This window comes from Amia ocellicauda, unplaced genomic scaffold (assembly GCF_036373705.1).
Source record: "Amia ocellicauda isolate fAmiCal2 unplaced genomic scaffold, fAmiCal2.hap1 HAP1_SCAFFOLD_30, whole genome shotgun sequence".
Taxonomy (NCBI): domain Eukaryota; kingdom Metazoa; phylum Chordata; class Actinopteri; order Amiiformes; family Amiidae; genus Amia; species Amia ocellicauda.
The window spans coordinates 343,330-363,021 of record NW_027102865.1 but is presented as its reverse complement, the minus strand read 5'-3'; the positions used below and the strand labels follow the sequence as shown (position 1 = coordinate 363,021).

Genomic DNA, 19,692 nt, shown 5'->3' with positions numbered 1-19,692 from the left:
CTTAATACTCTCTTTCTGTCTGGAGGAGATATAATTGAAGTATTGTACACGTACCCGGCTACTTTCAACACCCTTTGCTGCACTGGTATTTCTCCCTCCATTTCTCTTTTTTTTTTTTGCTGGCAGTTCCGTCAATACCCGACAGCCTTTAAGAGACATCATGCAGCCAGGATCTCGGCTTGCGGCCACACCATCCTGAACGCGCCCGATCTCGTCAGATCTCGGAAACTGAATGGGGCAGGGCCTGGTCAGTACTTGGATGGAAGACCTCCTGGAAATACCAGGTGCTGCAAGCTTTTTACGTCTGCTGGGTAAGTTTATCGTAGCTCTTAATACTCTCTCTCTGTCTGGAGGAGATATAATTGAAGAATTGTACATGTACCCGGCTACTTTCAACACCCTTTGCTGCACTGATATTTTTCCCTCCCTTTTTCTATTTTTTTTTTTTTTTTTTTTGCTGGAAGTTCCGTCAATACTTGCCAGCCTTTAAGAGACATCATGCAGCCAGGTCTCTTGGCTTGCGGCCACACCGTCCTGAACGCGCCTGATTTCATCATATCTCGGAAGCAAAACGGGGCAGGGCCTGGTCAGTACTTGGTTGGGTGACCTCCTGGAAATGCCAGGTGCTGCAAGCTTTTTACGTCTCCTGGGTAACTTCATCGTAGCTCTTAATACTCTCTTTCTGTCTGGAGGAGATATAATTGAAGAATTGTACACGTATCCGGCTACTTTCAAAACCCATTACTGCACTGATATTTTTCCCTCCATTTTTCTTTTTCTTTTTTTTTTTTTTTTTTTTGCTGGAAGTTCCGTCAATACCCGCCAGCCATTAAGAGACATCATGCAGCCAGGCCTCTCGGCTTGCGGCCACACCATCCTGAACGCGCCCGATCTCGTCAGATCTCGGAATTTAAACGGGGCAGGGCCTGGTCAGTACTTTTATGGGTGACCTTCTGGAAATACGAGGTGCTGCAAACTTTTTACGTCTCCTGGGTAACTTCATCGTAGCTCTTAATACTCGCTTTCTGTCTGGAGGAGATATAATTGAAGTATTGTACACGTACCCGGCTACATTCAACACCCTTTCCTGCACTGATATTTTTCCCTCCATTTTTCTATTTTTTTTTTTTTTTTTTGCTGGAAGTTCCGTCAATACCCTCCAGCCTTTTAGAGACATTATGCAGCCAGGCCTCTTGGCTTGCGGCCACACCGTCCTGAACGCGCCCGATCTCGTCAGACCTTGGAAACTAAACGAGCCAGGGCCTGGTTGGTACTTGGATGGGTGACCTCCTGGAAATACCATGTAATGCAAGCTTTTTACGTATCCTGTGTAACTTCATCGTAGCTCTTAATACTCTCTTTCAGTCTGGAGGAGATATAATTGAAGAATTGTACACGTACCCGGCTACTTTCAACACCCTTTGCTGCACTGATATTTTTCCCTCCATTTTTCTTTTTTCTATTGATTTTTGCAGGAAGTTCCATCAATACCCTCCAGCCTTTAAGAGACATCATGCAGCCAGGCATCTTGGCTTGCGGCCACACCGTCCTGAACGCGCCCGATCTCGTCAGACCTTGGAAACTAAACGAGCCAGGGCCTGGTTGGTACTTGGATGGGTGACCTCCTGGAAATACCATGTAATGCAAGCTTTTTACGTATCCTGTGTAACTTCATCGTAGCTCTTAATACTCTCTTTCAGTCTGGAGGAGATATAATTGAAGAATTGTACACGTACCCGGCTACTTTCAACACCCTTTGCTGCACTGATATTTTTCCCTCCATTTTTCTTTTTTCTATTGATTTTTGCAGGAAGTTCCATCAATACCCTCCAGCCTTTAAGAGACATCATGCAGCCAGGCCTCTTGGCTTGCGGCCACACCGTCCTGAACGCACCTGATCTCGTCAGATCTTGGAAGCTAAATGGGGCAGGGCCTGGTCAGTACTTGGATGGGAGACCTCCTGGAAATACCAGGTGCTGCAAGCTTTTTTCGTCTGCTGGGTAACTTTATCTTAGCTCTTAATACACTCTTTCTGTCTGGAGGAGATATAATTGAAATATTGTCCACGTACCCGGCTACTTTTAACACCCTTTGCTGCACTGATATTTTTCCCTCCATTTTTCTTTTTCTTTTTTCTTTTTTCTGGAAGTTCCGTCAATATCCGCCAGCCTTTAAGAGACATCATGCAGCAGGGCCTCTTGGCTTGCGGCCACACCGTCCTGAACGCGCCCCATCTCGTCAGCTCTCGGAAGCTAAACTGGGCAGGGCCTGGTCATTACTTGAATGTGAGACCTTCTGGAAATTCCAGGCGCTGCAAGCTTTTTTCGTGACCTGGGGAACTTCGTCGTAGCTTTTAATACTCTCTTTCTGTCTGGAGGAGATTTAATTGAAGAATTGTACACGTACCTGGCTACTTTCAACACCCTTTGCGGCAGTGATATTTTTCCCTCCATTTTTCTTATTTCTTTTTTTTTTTTTATTTGCTGGAAGTTCCGTCAATACCCGCCAGCCTTTAAAAGACATCATGCAGCCAGGTCTCTCGACTTGCGGCCACACCGTCCTGAACGCGTCAGATCTCGGAAGCTGAACGGGGCAGGGTCCTGGTCAGTACTTGGATGGGTGACCTCCTGGAAATACCAGGTGCTGCAAGCTTTTATCGTCACTTGGGTAACTTCATCGTAGCTCTTAATACTCTCTTTCTGTCTGAAGGAGATATAATTGAAGTATTGTAAACGTACCCGGCTACTTTCAACACCCTTTGCTGCACTGATATTTTTCCCTCCATTTTTCTTTTTTCATTTTTTTTTGCTGGAAGTTCCGTCAATACCCTCCAGCCATTTAGAGACATCATGGAGCCAGGCCTCTTGGCTTGCGGCCACACTGTCCTGAACGTGCCCGATCTCGTCAGACCTTGGAAAGTAAACGGGCCAGGGCCTGGTTAGTACTTGGATGGGTGACCTCCTAGAAATACCAGGTGATGCAAGCTTTTTACTTATCCTGTGTAACTTCATCGTAGCTCTTAATACTCTCTTTCAGTCTGGAGGAGATATAATTGAAGAATTGTACACGTACCCGGCTACTTTCAACATCCTTTGCTGCACTGATATTTTTCCCTCCATTTTTCTTTTTTCTTTTTTTTTTTGCTGGAAGGTCCGTCAAAACCCGCCCGCCTTTAAGAGACATCATGCTGCCAGGCCTCTCGGCTTGCGGCCACGCCGTCCTGAACGCGACCGATCTCATCAGATCTCAGAAGCTAACCAGGGCAGGGCCTGGTCAGTACTTGGATGGGTGACCTCCTGGAAATACCAGGTGCTGCAAGCTTTATACGTCTCCTGGGTAACATCATCGTAGATCTTAATACTCTCTTTCTGTCTGGAGGAGATATAATTGAAGAAATGTACACGTACCCGGCTACTTTCAACACCCTTTGCTGAACTGATATTTTTCCCTCCATTTTTCTTTTTTTATTTGCTGGAAGTTCCGTCAACACCCGTCAGCCTTTAAGAGACATCATGCAGCCAGGCCTCTCGGCTTGCGGCTACACCGTCCTGGACGCACCCCGTCTCGTCAGATCTCGGAAGCTAAACGGGGCATGGCCTGGTCAGTACTTGGATGGGAGATCTCCTAGAAATACCAGGTGCTGCAAGCTTCTTACGTCTCCTGGGTAACTTCATCGTAGCTCTTAGTACTCTCTTTCTGTCTGGAGGAGATATAATTGAAGAATTGTACACGTTCCCGGCTACTTTCAACACCCTTTCCTGCACTGTTATTTTTCCCTCCATTTTTTTATTTTTTTATTTTTTATTTTTTGCTGGAAATTCCGTCAATACCCGCCAGCCTTTAAGAGACATCATGCAGCCAGGCATCTCGGCTTGCGGCCACACCGTCCTGAACGTGCCCGATCTCGTCAGACCTTGGAAACTAAACGGGCCAGGGCCTGGTTAGTACTTGGATGGGTGACCTCCAGGAAATACCAGGTGATGCAAGCTTTTTACGTCTCCTGGGTAACTTCATCGTAGCTCTTAATACTCTTTATCTGTCTGGAGGAGATATAATTGAAGTATTGTACACTTTGTCTTAGGGACAGTCTGGCTAGCAGTGACTGAGTGGTTGACAGACGACAAGCAACGGAATGTACATGCTCTGTGATGTCATAACAGTCAGCTGAGAGAGGCTCGTGATGTCATCGCTGAGCTGTCTGTCTGTCTGTCTGTCTCTCTCTCTCTCTTTCTCTCTCTCTCTCTCTCTCTCTTCCTCTCAATTCAATTCATTTGTATTGTCAAAGCAATTGGACATACATACATACATATATATATATATATATATATACATACATACATACATCCATACATGCTAGAAAGTCATTACTATGTTATCTTAAAGGCTAACTAAGCAGAACATATATCATTATAGAACAGAGTTCATAGGTCAACACATGGTTTTAGGGAACAGGCACGTAGGTCATACCGTTTGACAATGTCTCCAAGGTTCTCATCGTAAATAACAAACAGAAATCAAACTATCTTCTGGGCTGACCTTCTAGCTTGACCGTATCTTTCTTAAGTATACAAGAGAGAAAAACAGGTGTAAGAAAATAATTTCTAATTTTCCTTCTACACATATATACATACATACATACATATGTAGCGTTATGTTGGGTGTATTTGGATAAGAGCATTTGGGCTCTGAGCTGAAGCACTGATCTAAAGAAGACCTCTCCCCCCCCAAAGTTATCAGATTTCCTTAGCTCATCAGCTTGGAACTGGTTTGCATCAAAGTGACAGTTTTGGGGAGGATGGCACCGAGAAGAGGCCAAATAGTTTGGAATTCTGCTATGAGATGTCTGGAGAAAGGGGCCTGTAGGTGATAAAAACTCTTTGAAGTGGATGAGAGCCGAAATCCCGACATAGAGCTACGAACCCGGGCCAACCGGCATTTCCAAAAGATGGCATGGATTGACATCAGTCATAAATCAAGCCCCCCTCCAATAGGACACTGGGGGCTGAAACCGAAATCCAATCTCAAGAACTCAGGGACCAATCACCTACTGATCTGACAGACTTTAAGGAACAGCGGACAGTCTTTCTCTCTCTCTTTCTCTCACCTGAACCAGAAACTCGCTGCCACAGCTCAACCTGTAGCTCTGTTGCCAGAACCGGAATCAGAAACCAACCAAGTCTTAGCCGGCAACAGAAGAGTTAAACTGGGAGAAGGAGATTGAGCGAAGAATTATTTTAAAGGACTTTATTAAATAAATAACTTTACAGACCCACCTGATCAGTGGAGTTTTACAGCTGGACAATTGACTAAGTCGACTGAATACGAAAGTGTCAGTCACTTAAATAGCTATTTGAGTCTTAAGAAACTTGACCCTTGGAACAAACAGGGCCCTGCTTTCCTCAAAGACTTTGTCTTCAAGTAACTACGGTGGAACCCTGCTTACAAAGAAGATTTTGTGCACAACCTTGGAGCCTTCAAACCAATGGAAAATCTGTTTGGAAAAGACTCTACATTCGCGAAACCCCAACTTCCAGGTGCATCGACTGAGTGGAAGTTCTTGGACAAAGCCGAACCGGACTGCCTTTGTTCCAAACCACACGGACCTCGTGCCGTGTGCTGTTATCTGAGCCCGAAGCCAGAGAGGCCTCTCTGCGACGAAGTTCACATAAGTTTAACAGTTTGGAGTTTGTGATTCATGACATTTGAGAAATCAATTAGAAATGTTAATCTGTGATTCATAACTCTAGAATGTGTAATATCATTTAGTTTTCTTAAATATAAATGTGAGTTGCATTAAACTGTTTTGTTGATAATTTTAGAAATAAAATCTGTCAACGCCGAGAAATATCTTCTCATTCCTGTTTAACTGTTTAGTCTGAAATTGACACAAGTTAATAGACATTAGATTATTGGTGGCCCTGCCTATCCTTAATCATTGAATAATAATCAGTTAAGGGAAATTGTGGTAACAAATAGGATCTTTCTCGGCACCTAAACGTAAATGAGACTGATATATATATAACGAGAAGTTACCTGACATAAATACTAACCTGCGTAGTTATTTAATGTCTTACTAATAATACTAACGAGAGACTCACCTTCGTCTTACTAACCGGTATTGTAGTCAATGTGTTTATAACCTTTTTTGTTTAACGATTTGTTAAACGGAATGTACGTGCTCTGTGATGTCATAGCAGTAAGCTGAGAGAGGCTCGTCATGTCATCGCTGAGCTGGCTGGCTGGCTCTCTGTGTGTGTGTGTGTGTGTGTGTGTGTGTCTCTCTGTCTGTCTGTCTGTCTGTCTCTCTCTCTCTCTCTTACTCTCTCTCTCTCCCTCTCAATTCAATTCATTTGTATTGTCAAAGCAATTGGACATGCATACATACATACATACATATATATGGAAAATAAACAATATGTGTACATCTCTTTCTGCATTAGTGGTGCCCTCACAGATGTGCAAGTTACATGACAGACAGACAGACAGACACTCACACACACTTTCACACACACACACACACACACACTTTCACAGACAGACAGACAGACAGACACACACACACACACACACACACACTTGTATACCTGACACGTATAGAAGACTGGATAGGGAGATATAAATAGCAATGGGGAGACTCTTGTACTTGGTGTGGCTCTATCCATATAGTGGGGCCAGCAGCCACTTAGCAGGTGCAGAAATAGAAGCTCAGCCTGGGGAGACTGGATTTAGCATTTCCTCTCCATTTTGATAACTATCCATAATCATTTCTGCAAAATACTTCTATGATACCTATGTATGTTTTTTACTTGTACTATATTATACTATCAAGTATCAGTGTACACATACAATGTGACCTGTTACATTAATACAGAGGCCACGGAAGGCCAGATCACTAATAGCCACTGTCCCCTGATATTACACTTTTTTACAATCACTTTGGCACTCATTTCAGAACCTTGATGTCATTTTTCAAAACTCTAGACACCCGATGATCAAAATGCACATTTTTCAAAACTCTAACACTTTTTTACAATTGATTGGATACAATACACATCAACCTCAGATCATTTGTTCATTGAACTAAAATGACACAACTTAACATCAAAGTATTACCATTTCAAAATGCAATTCACACATTACATCTGAGATCACTGTCTATTCATTTCATTACAAAGATCTAACTATCAATTGATACAGCTGCTCAAAATGATAAGTGACTGTTGCATTACTCTTAATGCATAATTTTATGGAAACTGACAAACAATATTCCATGTTTCGATCATGAAAGTTTCAGGATAATGAGATCCATTGACATCAATAAACGAGGAGCATGAACCAGTTGGACTACATTATCTATGGATGTAATATTTCATCATCATTCATCATCATGTAGCACTTTTCCACACCATGTTTGCAGTGTGGAAGGAAAGTTAGAATTTTTTTCTCTAATACCTGTTTTTCTCTCTTGTATACTTAAGAAAGATAAGGTCAAGCTAGAAGGTCAGGCCAGAAGGTAGTTTGATTTCTGTTTGTTATTTACGATGAGAATCTTGGAGACAATGTCAAACAGTATGATTGAAGTGCCTGCTCCCTAATCCATGTGTTGATCTATGAACTCTGTCCTATAATGATATAAATTCTGCTTAGCTAACTTTTAAGATAACATAGTAATGACTTTCTGATTATAACCAGCTCTTTGATTTTTGTGTATAAAAGCTCTGACTGTTAAAATGAAGGCAGAGCGACTTTGGGATCTACTTGAGTCACTGTTCCTCTCCACGCTGCGTGTATTAAAGGCATTGCAACTAACGCTCCAACCTGGTTGAAGATGATTGTTCTTCCACATCAGATTTGACATTACTGTATGTATGCAGGCCCTTGTAATTGCTTTTCCAATACTGCCAACTGGTTATTGATGATTGATTTCACATTGTGGTACGAGTATCGAGTGAAATGAGTGCTATCCACCCCAGCAACACAGTGATAACATGGAGCCGGCAAGTCATCCAGGTCACAATAGAGGTCAAGCAGTGGGAGGAGGAAGACGTGGTGGTCAAAGGAATGGAAGGGGACATGCACCCCTTCTGAGAGGTGGTCGTGGGCCTCGTCATAGAGGAGGGCTTAGGCCTCACCAGAGAGGCAGCCATGGGCCTCATTTGAGAGGTGTTGGGGGAACGTGGTAGAGGACAAGGCCACGGACCAGACAGCGGCAGCAACAGCAAATAGTGTCCAGTGAAATCCGAGAAATAGTTGTAGAGCATGTTGTAAATCATGGCATGACCATGACTGAGGCAGCTACAATGATTCAATCAAACCTCAGAATCAACTCAGGATCAACTGTGGCCTCAATCATCAGAAATGTCCGTACTGAGAAGCGTCAAGTCTTCAGCATGCACTAAACATTAGGCTACTCTCAATTGTCAAATGACTGTATACTGCATACCAATGTGTAGCACAGAGTATAGTGTGCCTTTTGAAAGAAATGCAGACAGAGTGAAGCAGCTGATGACTGAGTATGTTCAGGTATGTTCAGTTTCAAGATGCCTCTTGTGAAAAATGGTTGTGAGAACCTGAACCTGAACACAGGGCTGATGGAAATTCAGAAGTACAGTAATCAATCCTTTGTTTTACACTAAGCCAGGTGAGGAACACTGCAGTTGACATTTTACTGTAGTTTTGTTCTTTTTTGTAGCTAATTATTGTTGCATGGCTTCAAAGAAACCTATGGTGTGATTTGATTGTATTGCATCAATACATTTCAGATTTTGTTCAATGATTCCACTGTGTCTGTAGTATTCTCTCTACTAGTCCTTTTACAGTGATGTATTTATGTGTAGTACCATAATGAAACATGTATCACATATTTTGTACTACAATATTTAATGATTGTACGAACAACTACACAGTGAAACTATCGGTATCTTCTGTGTGGGTGATCTAAATAAATGTTACTATGGTATTTCATGATAAATGAATTATTTGAACCAACAAGTCTGCAAGTGCAAGGTTTCTTTAAAGATATGAATGCACAATGCAATGTTTTGAACATTGGACAGCCTGTGTTACAAGTGATGACCGTTTTGAGTTTTGTGTCTAGAGTTTTGAAAAATGACATCAAGGTTCTGAAATTAGTGACAAAGTGATTGTAAAAAACTGTATATTCATCCTATTTAATGTGCTCTTTTAAAATGTACTTTTCTTTTTTATGTTGCCATTTTTGTTCTACCAATGTTTCAGTTGTTAGCCAAAGATTGACAGAGTACATCTCATACACACAGGCCAGACAGCAAGGATTTCTTTTTGAAATTCAATTACAAATGCTGCATGAACTCATCAATACGATTAGAGCTCCTGAAAGCAATATAACTAACTCACTCTACAGCATCTCATTAGCAGTGAAAAGAAACCAAGAAAGTTGGGACAGTCGACTGTTTACCACTATGTAACATCACCTTTTCTTTTAATAACACTTATTAAGCACTTGGGCACTGAAGACACCACTTGGTTAAGTTTAGCAAGTGGGATTTCCCCCCATTCATCCATTATGCATTTCCTCAGCTGCGCAACTGCACAGGGCCTTCGTTGTCTTAATTTGCACTTCATAGTGCGCCACACATTCTCAATTCGGAGACAGGTCAGGACTGCAGGCAGGCCATGCTAGCACCCGCACTCTCTGCCTACGCAACCATGCGCTTGTAATCTGGGCAGAATGTGGTTTGGCGTTATCCTGCTGAAAAATGCAGGGATGTCCCTGGAAAAGACGATGTCTGGATGGCAGCATATGTTGCTCCAAAATGTGTACATCTCTTTCTGCAAAAATGGTGCCCTCACAGATGTGCGAGTTACATGACAGACAGACACTCATACACACTGTCACACCCACACACACACACACACTTTCACAGACAGACACACGCACACACACTCACTTTCACACAGAGACAGACACACAAACACAGAGACAGACACACACACACTCACTTTCACACAGAGACACACAAACACATACACTTTCACACAGACACACACACACATACATACATACATACATATATAAGGAAAAGAAACAATACATTTAAAAATCACAAAAAGATGTAATAAAGTACAGAAAATCTAAATGTAATAAAATGTGATCTTTAATACACACAAATATGTATGGCTGGTCGGATGCGTCTTGGACTCGGGTTCCTCTTCATTACGTATAATGCTTTTGCCTTTTGCTATAGCTTTCCGTGGAGGGGATCGTGGGTGAGTTTGTACCATTCTTGGGAGGCTCTGCCTTGTTGGGGCGGAGCTGTGATCCAGGTGAACAGCAGATCGGACATAGGTGGGCATGTGGGCGGAGGAGGAAGGCCGGTCAAGCAAATAAGCTTGCTAAGGTACGCAGCAGCAGCAAGCAGCCCCACCATCCAGTCAGCCAGCCAGTCTGGCTGGCAGTGACTGAGTGGTTGACAGACGGCAAGCAACGGAATGTACGTGCTCTGTGATGTCATAGGAGTCACCTGAGAGAGATGTTTGTGATGTCATCGCTGAGCTGGCTGGCTCTGTGTGTCTTGCTGGCTGTGTGTGTGTGTGTGAGAGAGAGAGAGACTTTTTGACTTTTATCAGACTTCATTGCCTGTTTGCAACACGCAATAATTCATACAAAAGAAAATAAATAAATAAATAAAAAATAGTGTTCCCCTTTGTTTGTCTCCCCCCAACAAGCATTAACTCCGCCACTGATCTGTACACTTTTAAAGAAAGCAACCCAATACACACAACAAAACAACCATCAAATACTAAACCCTATAAATGAATTACATAATAAAAACCAACTCCCCGTCATACAATTCACAAAGGGCATCATTAATACACCAGACCTGTTCAAAACTCTCCAAATCATTCATCAGCCTGTAATAGTTAAACTCTAGTCTGACTCTGCACTTGACCAGCATGGCAAACACTCTCACTGCATCCTCACTGCCCTCCCCACACACTCTGTTCTTCCTAGTCTTATAGACGGCCATTTTAGCCTGGCCCAGCAAGAAGTTTACCAGCTGGTCCACATGTTTGGTCTTTCTGGTGTATCGCGCCCCTAAAATAAAAACCTTTGTGTTAAAAATCAGGTTAAGATCAGTAAAAAGACGAGTTAAAAGACTAAAAATGGGTGACAACCGAGAGCAAGTGCTGAAACAGTGAAACACGGTCTCTCTCTGAGCACAGAATGGGCAGGCGTCGGACACAGCAGGGTTAAGAACAGTAATAAAAGAATTGACAGCAATAATGGTGTGTAACACCCTCCACTGCAGATTGCCAGCTCTCTTATTGAGGGGGGCTTGTACAGGCTTCTCCAGGCGGGCGCAGTGTCTTCCCCCAGCCCCAGCCTGTAAAGTAATTTTAGGAATCACAAAGAAACAGTTGAAAGTGCTAAATAAGTATTTTGATGCACCATATTAATTTAGGAAATTTACATGTTGTTTTTCATCAGCTTCTGTATCTGATGGCTCCACATCACTGGCTGGATTGACAGCAACGACACTCTAAAAAAAGAAGTGTTAAGTTTGAGCATTCAGGACTTGTTTTGAAGATCCTGAATATCACTGGTCCACAATTTATCTGTGAAACTATGGGTTAATCTCCATATACAAAATACTTTTCACACACACTTTAAATTTACAACTAAATTTACATGTTGATGTCTTTCGTCAGCTTCTGTATTTGATGGCTCAATATAACTGGTTGCATTAACAGCAACGGCACACTACAAGAAAATAACATTATATTTAAACATTCAGGACTGGTTTAGCATCACCTCGAATATCCCTAGCCCTTGAGGTCGATTGTTATTGTGGTCTTCAAGACCAGTGCTTCTCAACCTTAGTCCTGGAGGAGGCCCACTGTCTGCTGATTTTCATTACAACAACATTGTAGGTTATATCAGTGACTGTGGTCCTAAAGTACCCCTATGCCTGCTGTTTTTTTTCCAGTTGAGCTCTTAATTACCTAATTGGCTTAACTGAAGCCATTTAACCCTTTTCCCAGGTCTTTGGTTGTTGATGAGTTACAAAGAGCTGGATTGTGGCCCGCCATGACTGGAAGTGAAGAACACTCACTCTAGGCCTTTAACTTAATGTTCATATGTAGGGGCCTATCCATCTGATTTGTTTTTGCACATTTATTAACAGAAAAATTGATGGTACGTGAAATCATCTGAGCTGAAAAATATAATGTTCCACCAATAATAAAATAAATGTATTAATTAAAATTATAGAGATAATAGAATGTTCACAGATTATTAGTTCAGAAAACAAAATATTTTTTTATATCTTAAATAGAATTAACACTCAAATCAGTTGTAGGGTAAACAAGGTCTATTTTTTGGATTGATTTTATAATTATACATGTATGGCTGCATGAAGCTTACCTGAGAATCTGATATTTTAGTAACTTTGTTGCTTCTTGTTGGGTAGTCCACATTTGCCGCCGTTCTTTTTCTGTAAATGTAAATCAAAAGGCAATAATTACATACTGTAATTAAAATACAAAAAGTATAAACATTGTATTATTATTTTTGTATCCTGTTTCTCCATCTCGATGCTGTTCTTTTTGGAATTGCATATCTAGGTTTACTTAAATACTGTTTATAAGATTGTAAACTCATCATCCAAATTTCTTCATTTGCCAAACTTTATGTAGTGCGCTTGCAGTTTCAGAAGAAGAAAAAAAACTGTAACAGATGGGATATGTAGTACTTTATACTCGAGTGGTCTATGCGATTACACCCTGTTGGTGTTATTAAGAACGCCAAGTACCAGAATGCAGAGCGGGACTGTTTTTTGTGCCGTGACTTGTCGGGGGAAAAAGGCGCAGAAAAAACGGACGAGAAGGTGAAGGTAGTATGGCGGTGATGCACGCGTTGGTGAAGTGGGAAAGCGGGGTCGACAAAGACTCTTACAGCGTGATTCCCACTGCTTGCTTTCGCAATTTTGATTTATTCAGCATTGCTGATGATGACGAAGAGACGACTCGAAACTTCAGAGCAGAGTGGAGAGACACGAACAAACCTCCAAAAGGTGGATGGCCTGTCCATGAAGCGCAGATCATTATGACTGGTAACAATGTTTATTTAAAAAAAAAAAACATTAAAGTCTTTACATGCTATTTGATATATACAATCACAGTATATTTGAAATGAATGTTTAAGTTATTAATGTGTTGTACTTCTAACATACTCTTATAACATGGTAGGTGGTGGTGAGGGCGCTAAAAACTCGTCATACTTGACTGGCATTTGTAAGAACGATTTATTGTGTGTTGTGCTTTACAATAAAATCCCCCAAATCACAAAATAAATTAAACCAGATATAATTTAACTTCAGTTTTGATTCAGTGTTGGCTGTTCATCTTAATTTGTGTGGTCAAAGCACAGTATTTTTATGACAAATAAATATAATCCCCAAATATCTGTGGACATAATGCAGGGTTTTATTTATTTTATTTTTATTTTAGGAAAAGAAGGCGAACTAAGAAGAAAACTTAATGACCTAACAAAAATGCCCTGTCCTAAAATGAAGAGAGTACCTAAACCAAACAAAAAACTTCAAATTTCAGATGATAGTGACCTTGATGAACCACAGTTACCGGTGAGATAATTACTGCAAATATTAAATAAATGTATTGCAGGATTGTTTTTTTTTAATCATATTCATATATATATATATATATATATATTCATTTTAAACTCTTTTCCTCTCTGAATACAGCACAAAATAAGAAAGAAAACCGATGGAGCTTCAAGAATTAGATCCCGTCATATTCTAAAGACATTTAAAGAGTCCAGTGAAGTTGAGCTACAGCAAAACGTTAAGCAGCTCGAAAAGGAAAACACAAGACTTAAAAATGAAAACCAATGTCTTCGAAACCGTATGATTGATGGTAAGTTTTTTTATTTATAGCAAATAATTCCTTACCTTGATAAATGTTATTCTTCAGTAATTTAGATTCCAGAGTAATGTATTATAGTTGATCATACTGAAGTAATCTAGAACCACAATACAGACTCTTAATGTGCACTGTCTAATAGTTTAATAATACTGATTATTAAATAAAGTTTTTCAACATAACTTCATAATCCTACATTAATGACTATATGCATTACATTAGACCTGGTAATTCTTGTATTTTATCTTTTTTATTTTTTTCGTAGCTAATGTTAATGACCCACAAAAAGGTCAGTTTGCCAATAACATAGAGCAAGTCTCTCAAGTATAATTGCAGGCATTGATGGTTTTGTTTTCACTTTGTATTAAATATATTACTAGAAATGATTATCATTTAATACTAAGGTTTTTTTCTCCAGAGATTCCAGACCTTTTGGACAATCTGAAAAAAATTGTAACAAAAGCCACATTTATCAGCAATGAAGACAAAAGTGTGTCACCATCAAGTGGTTCTGACAGCCCCACAGCAAATTGTTCTGAATCTGACAAAGAATCACCAAAACAGGTATAACACTCTTGGTCTACAATATTACAAAGACAAGGTAAAAATATATATATTGAAAACAAATATTGGTTGTAAACAATCTAATGATGCTACATTATCAGTTATATTCATAGTTATAGTTGATAATAAGAATGTAATTGAATTATGGGTGACACAGATTCACTGACTTAATTATGTCTGTAAATTAATAAACTTAGAATTGAGACATACTGTGGTCTTTAATAACACATTTCTGTAACAAAATCACAGCCTTACTGATAATGTATTCCACTTAACATAATATAAGAATAGTTTGGGGATAAACTTGTTTTTTATTTACCATTGTCTTTTAGGTGGAAATATTCCCAGGCACTGGAGTTTACATTGACAAACTGTCCTGGATCCTTGCAGAGAGGTGCAGCACGAATACGTCATATGCAAGAACCCTGACGGTTGCTGTCTTTGACTTTCCAACATTACTAAAGAGCAATCTTCGTGGTGGTGGCAGCAAGAGAGATCCAACTTCGGAGACATTAAGATCCTCATTGATGTTATTGAGGATCATATACAGCTGCCTTCGGAAGGACACGACGTGTTTCAGTTGCGGGGCTTTGCAGCCCAGCGGGACCCTCTTAATGCCGGACATCAGCTGCCCGAGCCGGTGCGGATGAACGGAGGGACGTTAGACAGCGTTACCTTCCGGGCAGGAGCAGCGAGCGGCAACACCGGGGTGAAAGTGTCGTCTAACACTGTGCCATTAGCCACTAGCTGATTGAGCAGATCAGTGGTTTTTAAGAAGATAACAATGGCAGCAGACTTGATATTTTCACACCCTGCTACCTCCCCAACCGCTAACACACACTGCTCTAGGGGGCAGAACTGCACCGGAGCGATCTTGACTCCATGGCGTCGGGTCAGTTTTTCAAAAGACGCATTCAGGGGGTCCGACCCCCCGACCCGGGAAGAACTACCGGTACTCCCCCCTCCCCTCCCCTGTTCCCCCACAATAAGAAAAGCACTGAAAACAGAAGACAAAATAAACAAACTGAAAAAAGTAAAGCAACAAAAAAACGCAGCCAAAGGACAGAGCTCTCAGCAGCACTCCCGCTCACTGCAGACCCCTCCCACACACTCCCAGCTGAGAGAGAGAGAGAGAGTTAGTGTCTGTCTGTCTCTCTCTCTCTGTAGATGCATCATAGGGAACATATGTAACAATCTCTCTTTTTGTTTACCAAAAATGAGAATGAACGTATTTCAAGTGGGTGTTGCCTTGGTTGGAAACGTTTTAAGATTATTTATGAAGTGTAAAGTGGATTTGTCTCAGTTCTCCGTAGTTTTCAATGTATGTGCCATTCAGTAGCGTTCATGTTACAGATGTGCCCTATGCAGTGGTAGGGTCAATAAAATGTCAGTAAAACTTTATTTTAGCAATTATGGAGGGGAAGAACTGCAAATAGCGGGTCCCCACTAATTATCTAACTTACCAACAACGTTTCAAATTAGGTCTTGCGAAGCTGCCAAATAATGCTGTATAATCGTATGTGTCTTCATACACCGGCTGCTATAGTCTGATAGCTTTGATTATATATACATATTTTCTCGTGAACCACAAATGCTATTTGCTTGATTTTTACAGAGTATGTTATAAATACCATTGTTATGAAGCCTGACAAATTGTATGCTGTAATTATGAATATTTTCAAATCATTTGTTTGTTTTTCCTAACATGTTACAAATGTTCCCTATGTGAAAGATGCATTATATCTTAATAACGTCTAAACAATTAAAGATATACAGATTTTTATTTTTGGTAAAGTTATAACACATTGCTATTAACTATGTGTGTCAGTAAAAGTTTAAAAAATCCTAATAATTTTTTATTGATCCTGCAAAATAGGTGTTTAGGGAACATTTGTAACATTAGGGTTACGATTTGCCATAGACGCGGAATGAGTTTGATTGTGATGTTAAATGGGGTTTAAAGACGCAGTCGCCTCGGTGCTGATTACTATTGCTGTGTTTCTCCACTTCTACTCCATGCTTGGGAACGCCCACATCCAGTGACGTCAAAACCGGTGGAAAAGCGGGCCGGTTCAAAAAAGATCAGCTGGATCCCAGGCCGAGCAGCAGCTCCGGCTCCAGCAATGGCACCATGTCGCTGGAAAAGCGCTAAGTGAGCTCACAGTGAGCTCAGTGTAATGTCTGCTCTGGTGAGCTCACAGTGTGACCTAGTCGTGAGTTCACGTCTTCACTGGGTAGTCCATGACAACTTAATTGACTCAATTCTTGGGCTTAATTGGTCAAAATGACCATTGGTTGAAGGTACTCAGGGACTGATGTGTAGAGAGACTTATTAAACCTGCAGGATTGTGGTTTTCCCAGAACAGAATTAACCAGTGTAGCGTTATGTTGGTGTATTCTGATAAGAGCATTTTAGCTCTGAGCTGAAGCACTGATCTAAAGAAGACCTCTCCCCCCCAAATTTATCAGATTTCCTTAACTCATCAGCATGTGAACTGGTTTACATCAAAGTGACAGTCTTGGGAGGATGGCACCGAGAATGGGCCAAATAGCTTGGAATCCCTGCTGTGAGATGTCTGGGGAAGGGGGCCTGTAGGAAATAAAAACTCTTTGAAATGGACGAGAGCCGAAATCCCGACACAGAGCTACGAACCCGTGCCAACCGGCATTTCCAAAAGATGGCATGGATTGACATCAGTCATAAATCAAGCCCCCCTCCAATAGGACACTGGGGGCTGAAGCCGAAATCCAATCTCACAAACTAAAGAACCAATCACCTATTGATCTGACAGGCGTATAAAGGGTAACGCACGGCATCTCTCTCTCTCTCTCACCTAAACCAGTAACTCGCTGCCACAGCTCAACTTGTATCTCTGTTGCCAGAACCGGAACCAGAAACCAACTAAGTCTTTACCAGCAACAGAAGGGTTAAACTGGGAGAAGGAGATTGAGCCGTACGAAGAATTCTTTTAAAGGACTTTATTAAATAAAGAACTTTACAGACTGCGCTGCCCGCCTGTGCCCAGCCATCCAGCTGGACAATTGACTAAGTCGACTGAATACGAAAGTCATTTAAATAGCTATTTGAGTCTTAAGAAACTTGACCCTTGGAACGAACAGGGCCCTGCTTTCCTCAAAGACTTTGTCTTCAAGTAACTACGGTGGAACCCTGCTTACAAAGAAGATTTTGTGCACAACCTTGGAGCCTTCAAACCAGTGGAAAATCTGTTTGGAAAAGACTCTACATTCGCGAAACCCCAACTTCCAGGTGCATCGACTGAGTGGAAGTTCTTGGACAAAGCCGAACCGGACTGCCTTTGTTCCAAACCACACGGACCTCGTGCCGTGTGCTGTTATCTGAGCCCGAAGCCAGAGAGGCCTCTCTGTGACGAAGTTCACATAAGTTTAACAGTTTGGAGTTTGTGATTCATGACATTTGAGAAATCAATTAGAAATGTTAATCTGTGATTCATAACTCTAGAATGTGTTATATCATTTAGTTTTCTTAAATATAAATGTGTGTTGCATTCAACTGTTTTGTTGATAATTTTAGAAATAAAATCTGTCAACGCCGAGAAATATCTTCTCATTCCTGTTTAACTGTTTAGTCTGAAATTGACACAAGTTAATAGACACCAGATTATAGGTGGCCCTGCCTATCCTTAATCATTGAATAATAATCAGTTAAGGGAAATTGTGGTAACAAGTAATGATAGGATCTTTCTCTCCACCTAAACGTTAATGAGACTGATATATATATAACGAGAAGTTACCTGACATAAATACTAACCTGCATAGTTATTGAATGTCTGACTAACAATACTAATGAGAGACTCACCTTCGTCTTACTAACCGGTATTGTAGTCAATGTGTTTATAACCTTTTTTGTTTAATGATTTGTGTGTTATCATATGCGATCCCATGGTCTTTGATTTGGTCACGGAAGTGATTTGTCTTTGATTTGTTGATCTAGAGTTGAATTTTAATTAGTTTTTCCCTTTTGTATAATTAGTGTAGTGCTACATTTAGTCTTTGTTTTTGAATAAATTTGACAATTTATATCTTTGGAATTGGTGTCTGCGTCCAATTATTACAGAAATTGAGTTCTACAAGATTCCAGGATTCGTGATATGGTGATACTATAAATTCACTTCTTTAATTGAATTTTATAAGTGTACCTTACGCTACACCTTTGACCACCACGTCTTCCTCCTCCCACTGCTTGACCTCTATTGTGACCTGGATCACCTGCCGGCTCCATGTTATCGCTGTGTTGTTGAGGTGGATAGCACTCATTTCACTCGATACTCGTACCACAATGTGAAATCAATCATCAATAACCAGTTGGCAGTATTGGAAAAGCAATTACAAGGGCCTGCATACATACAGTAATGTCAAATCTGATGTGGAAGAACAATTCCTTTATCCCTCTGTTCTCCACCAGGGTTGTGCTGATCGCCTCGATTGGCAAGTTTGCAGTGTGAGGAGTGGATCCATGTCGTCGTTCCTAGGCACTTCACAGCTGTGTGGGTGGTCAGGAGCACCTGGTAGGGCCCTGTCCACCTGGGCTGTTGGGAGGACTTTCTCTTGTGTGCTTTGATATACACAGTCACCTTGCTGGAAGGGGTGGTAAACCTGCTGGGATGGTTCAGTCTGGGCGGCTTTCATCTGTGAATGGACAGCTTCGAAAGCACGTGTTAGTCCCATACAAAAAGACAACATAGCATCATCCATCAAGTGGATGTCCATTTCCCTTACAGACAATGGAGGAGTGATGGAGAGTCTCATAAGTCATCCCATAATAATCTCACACGGAGAAAGACCTGTTTTTCTCAATTTGCTGACGATTTCATTGTCATTAGGACTATAGGAAGGGGATCTGGACGTTTGAGTCCTGTTTGTTTGCATATATTAGACAGCTTATTCTTTAATATCCCATTTTGTTTCTCCACTGCTCCAGCTGACTGAGCCTGATGGGGCAGTGAAAATGTTGTTTACCTCGCAGGGCTTTGCATAGTTCCTGCACTATTGTCCCAGTGAAGTGAGTGTTCCTATCACTGGAAATTTCCCTGGAATGCGAAATCTACATATAACATCCCTTAACTGTATTTTTGCTACTTTTACTACTTCAGCCTTCCTACGGGATAGGCTTCAACCCATTTAGAACACCTATATATTATTACAAGTCTATATTCATATCCACAA

At 41.0% G+C, this 19,692-nt stretch overlaps 2 non-coding genes and 10 pseudogenes across 2 annotated transcripts; all 12 read left to right on the top strand.

The window, feature by feature from the left end:
- Positions 1 to 177: 177 nt before the first annotated feature.
- On the top strand, positions 178 to 296 carry LOC136729713 (uncharacterized; annotated as a pseudogene).
- Positions 297 to 516: 220 nt separating this feature from the next.
- LOC136729618 (uncharacterized) lies at positions 517 to 635 on the top strand (annotated as a pseudogene).
- A 224-nt stretch (positions 636 to 859) lies between these two features.
- LOC136728789 (uncharacterized) lies at positions 860 to 978 on the top strand (annotated as a pseudogene).
- A 218-nt stretch (positions 979 to 1,196) lies between these two features.
- On the top strand, positions 1,197 to 1,315 carry LOC136729152 (uncharacterized; annotated as a pseudogene).
- Positions 1,316 to 1,531: 216 nt separating this feature from the next.
- LOC136729149 (uncharacterized) lies at positions 1,532 to 1,650 on the top strand (annotated as a pseudogene).
- A 216-nt stretch (positions 1,651 to 1,866) lies between these two features.
- Positions 1,867 to 1,985, top strand: LOC136729368 (5S ribosomal RNA). The gene has a single exon (XR_010808972.1). It is a non-coding gene; the product is annotated as a 5S ribosomal RNA (ribosomal RNA).
- Positions 1,986 to 2,201: 216 nt separating this feature from the next.
- On the top strand, positions 2,202 to 2,320 carry LOC136729195 (uncharacterized; annotated as a pseudogene).
- A 547-nt stretch (positions 2,321 to 2,867) lies between these two features.
- LOC136728869 (uncharacterized) lies at positions 2,868 to 2,986 on the top strand (annotated as a pseudogene).
- Positions 2,987 to 3,202: 216 nt separating this feature from the next.
- On the top strand, positions 3,203 to 3,321 carry LOC136729466 (uncharacterized; annotated as a pseudogene).
- Positions 3,322 to 3,530: 209 nt separating this feature from the next.
- Positions 3,531 to 3,649, top strand: LOC136729004 (uncharacterized; annotated as a pseudogene).
- A 221-nt stretch (positions 3,650 to 3,870) lies between these two features.
- LOC136729580 (uncharacterized) lies at positions 3,871 to 3,989 on the top strand (annotated as a pseudogene).
- A 6,187-nt stretch (positions 3,990 to 10,176) lies between these two features.
- LOC136729272 (U5 spliceosomal RNA) lies at positions 10,177 to 10,291 on the top strand. The gene has a single exon (XR_010808884.1). It is a non-coding gene; the product is annotated as a U5 spliceosomal RNA (small nuclear RNA).
- The last annotated feature ends 9,401 nt before the right edge of the window (positions 10,292 to 19,692 follow it).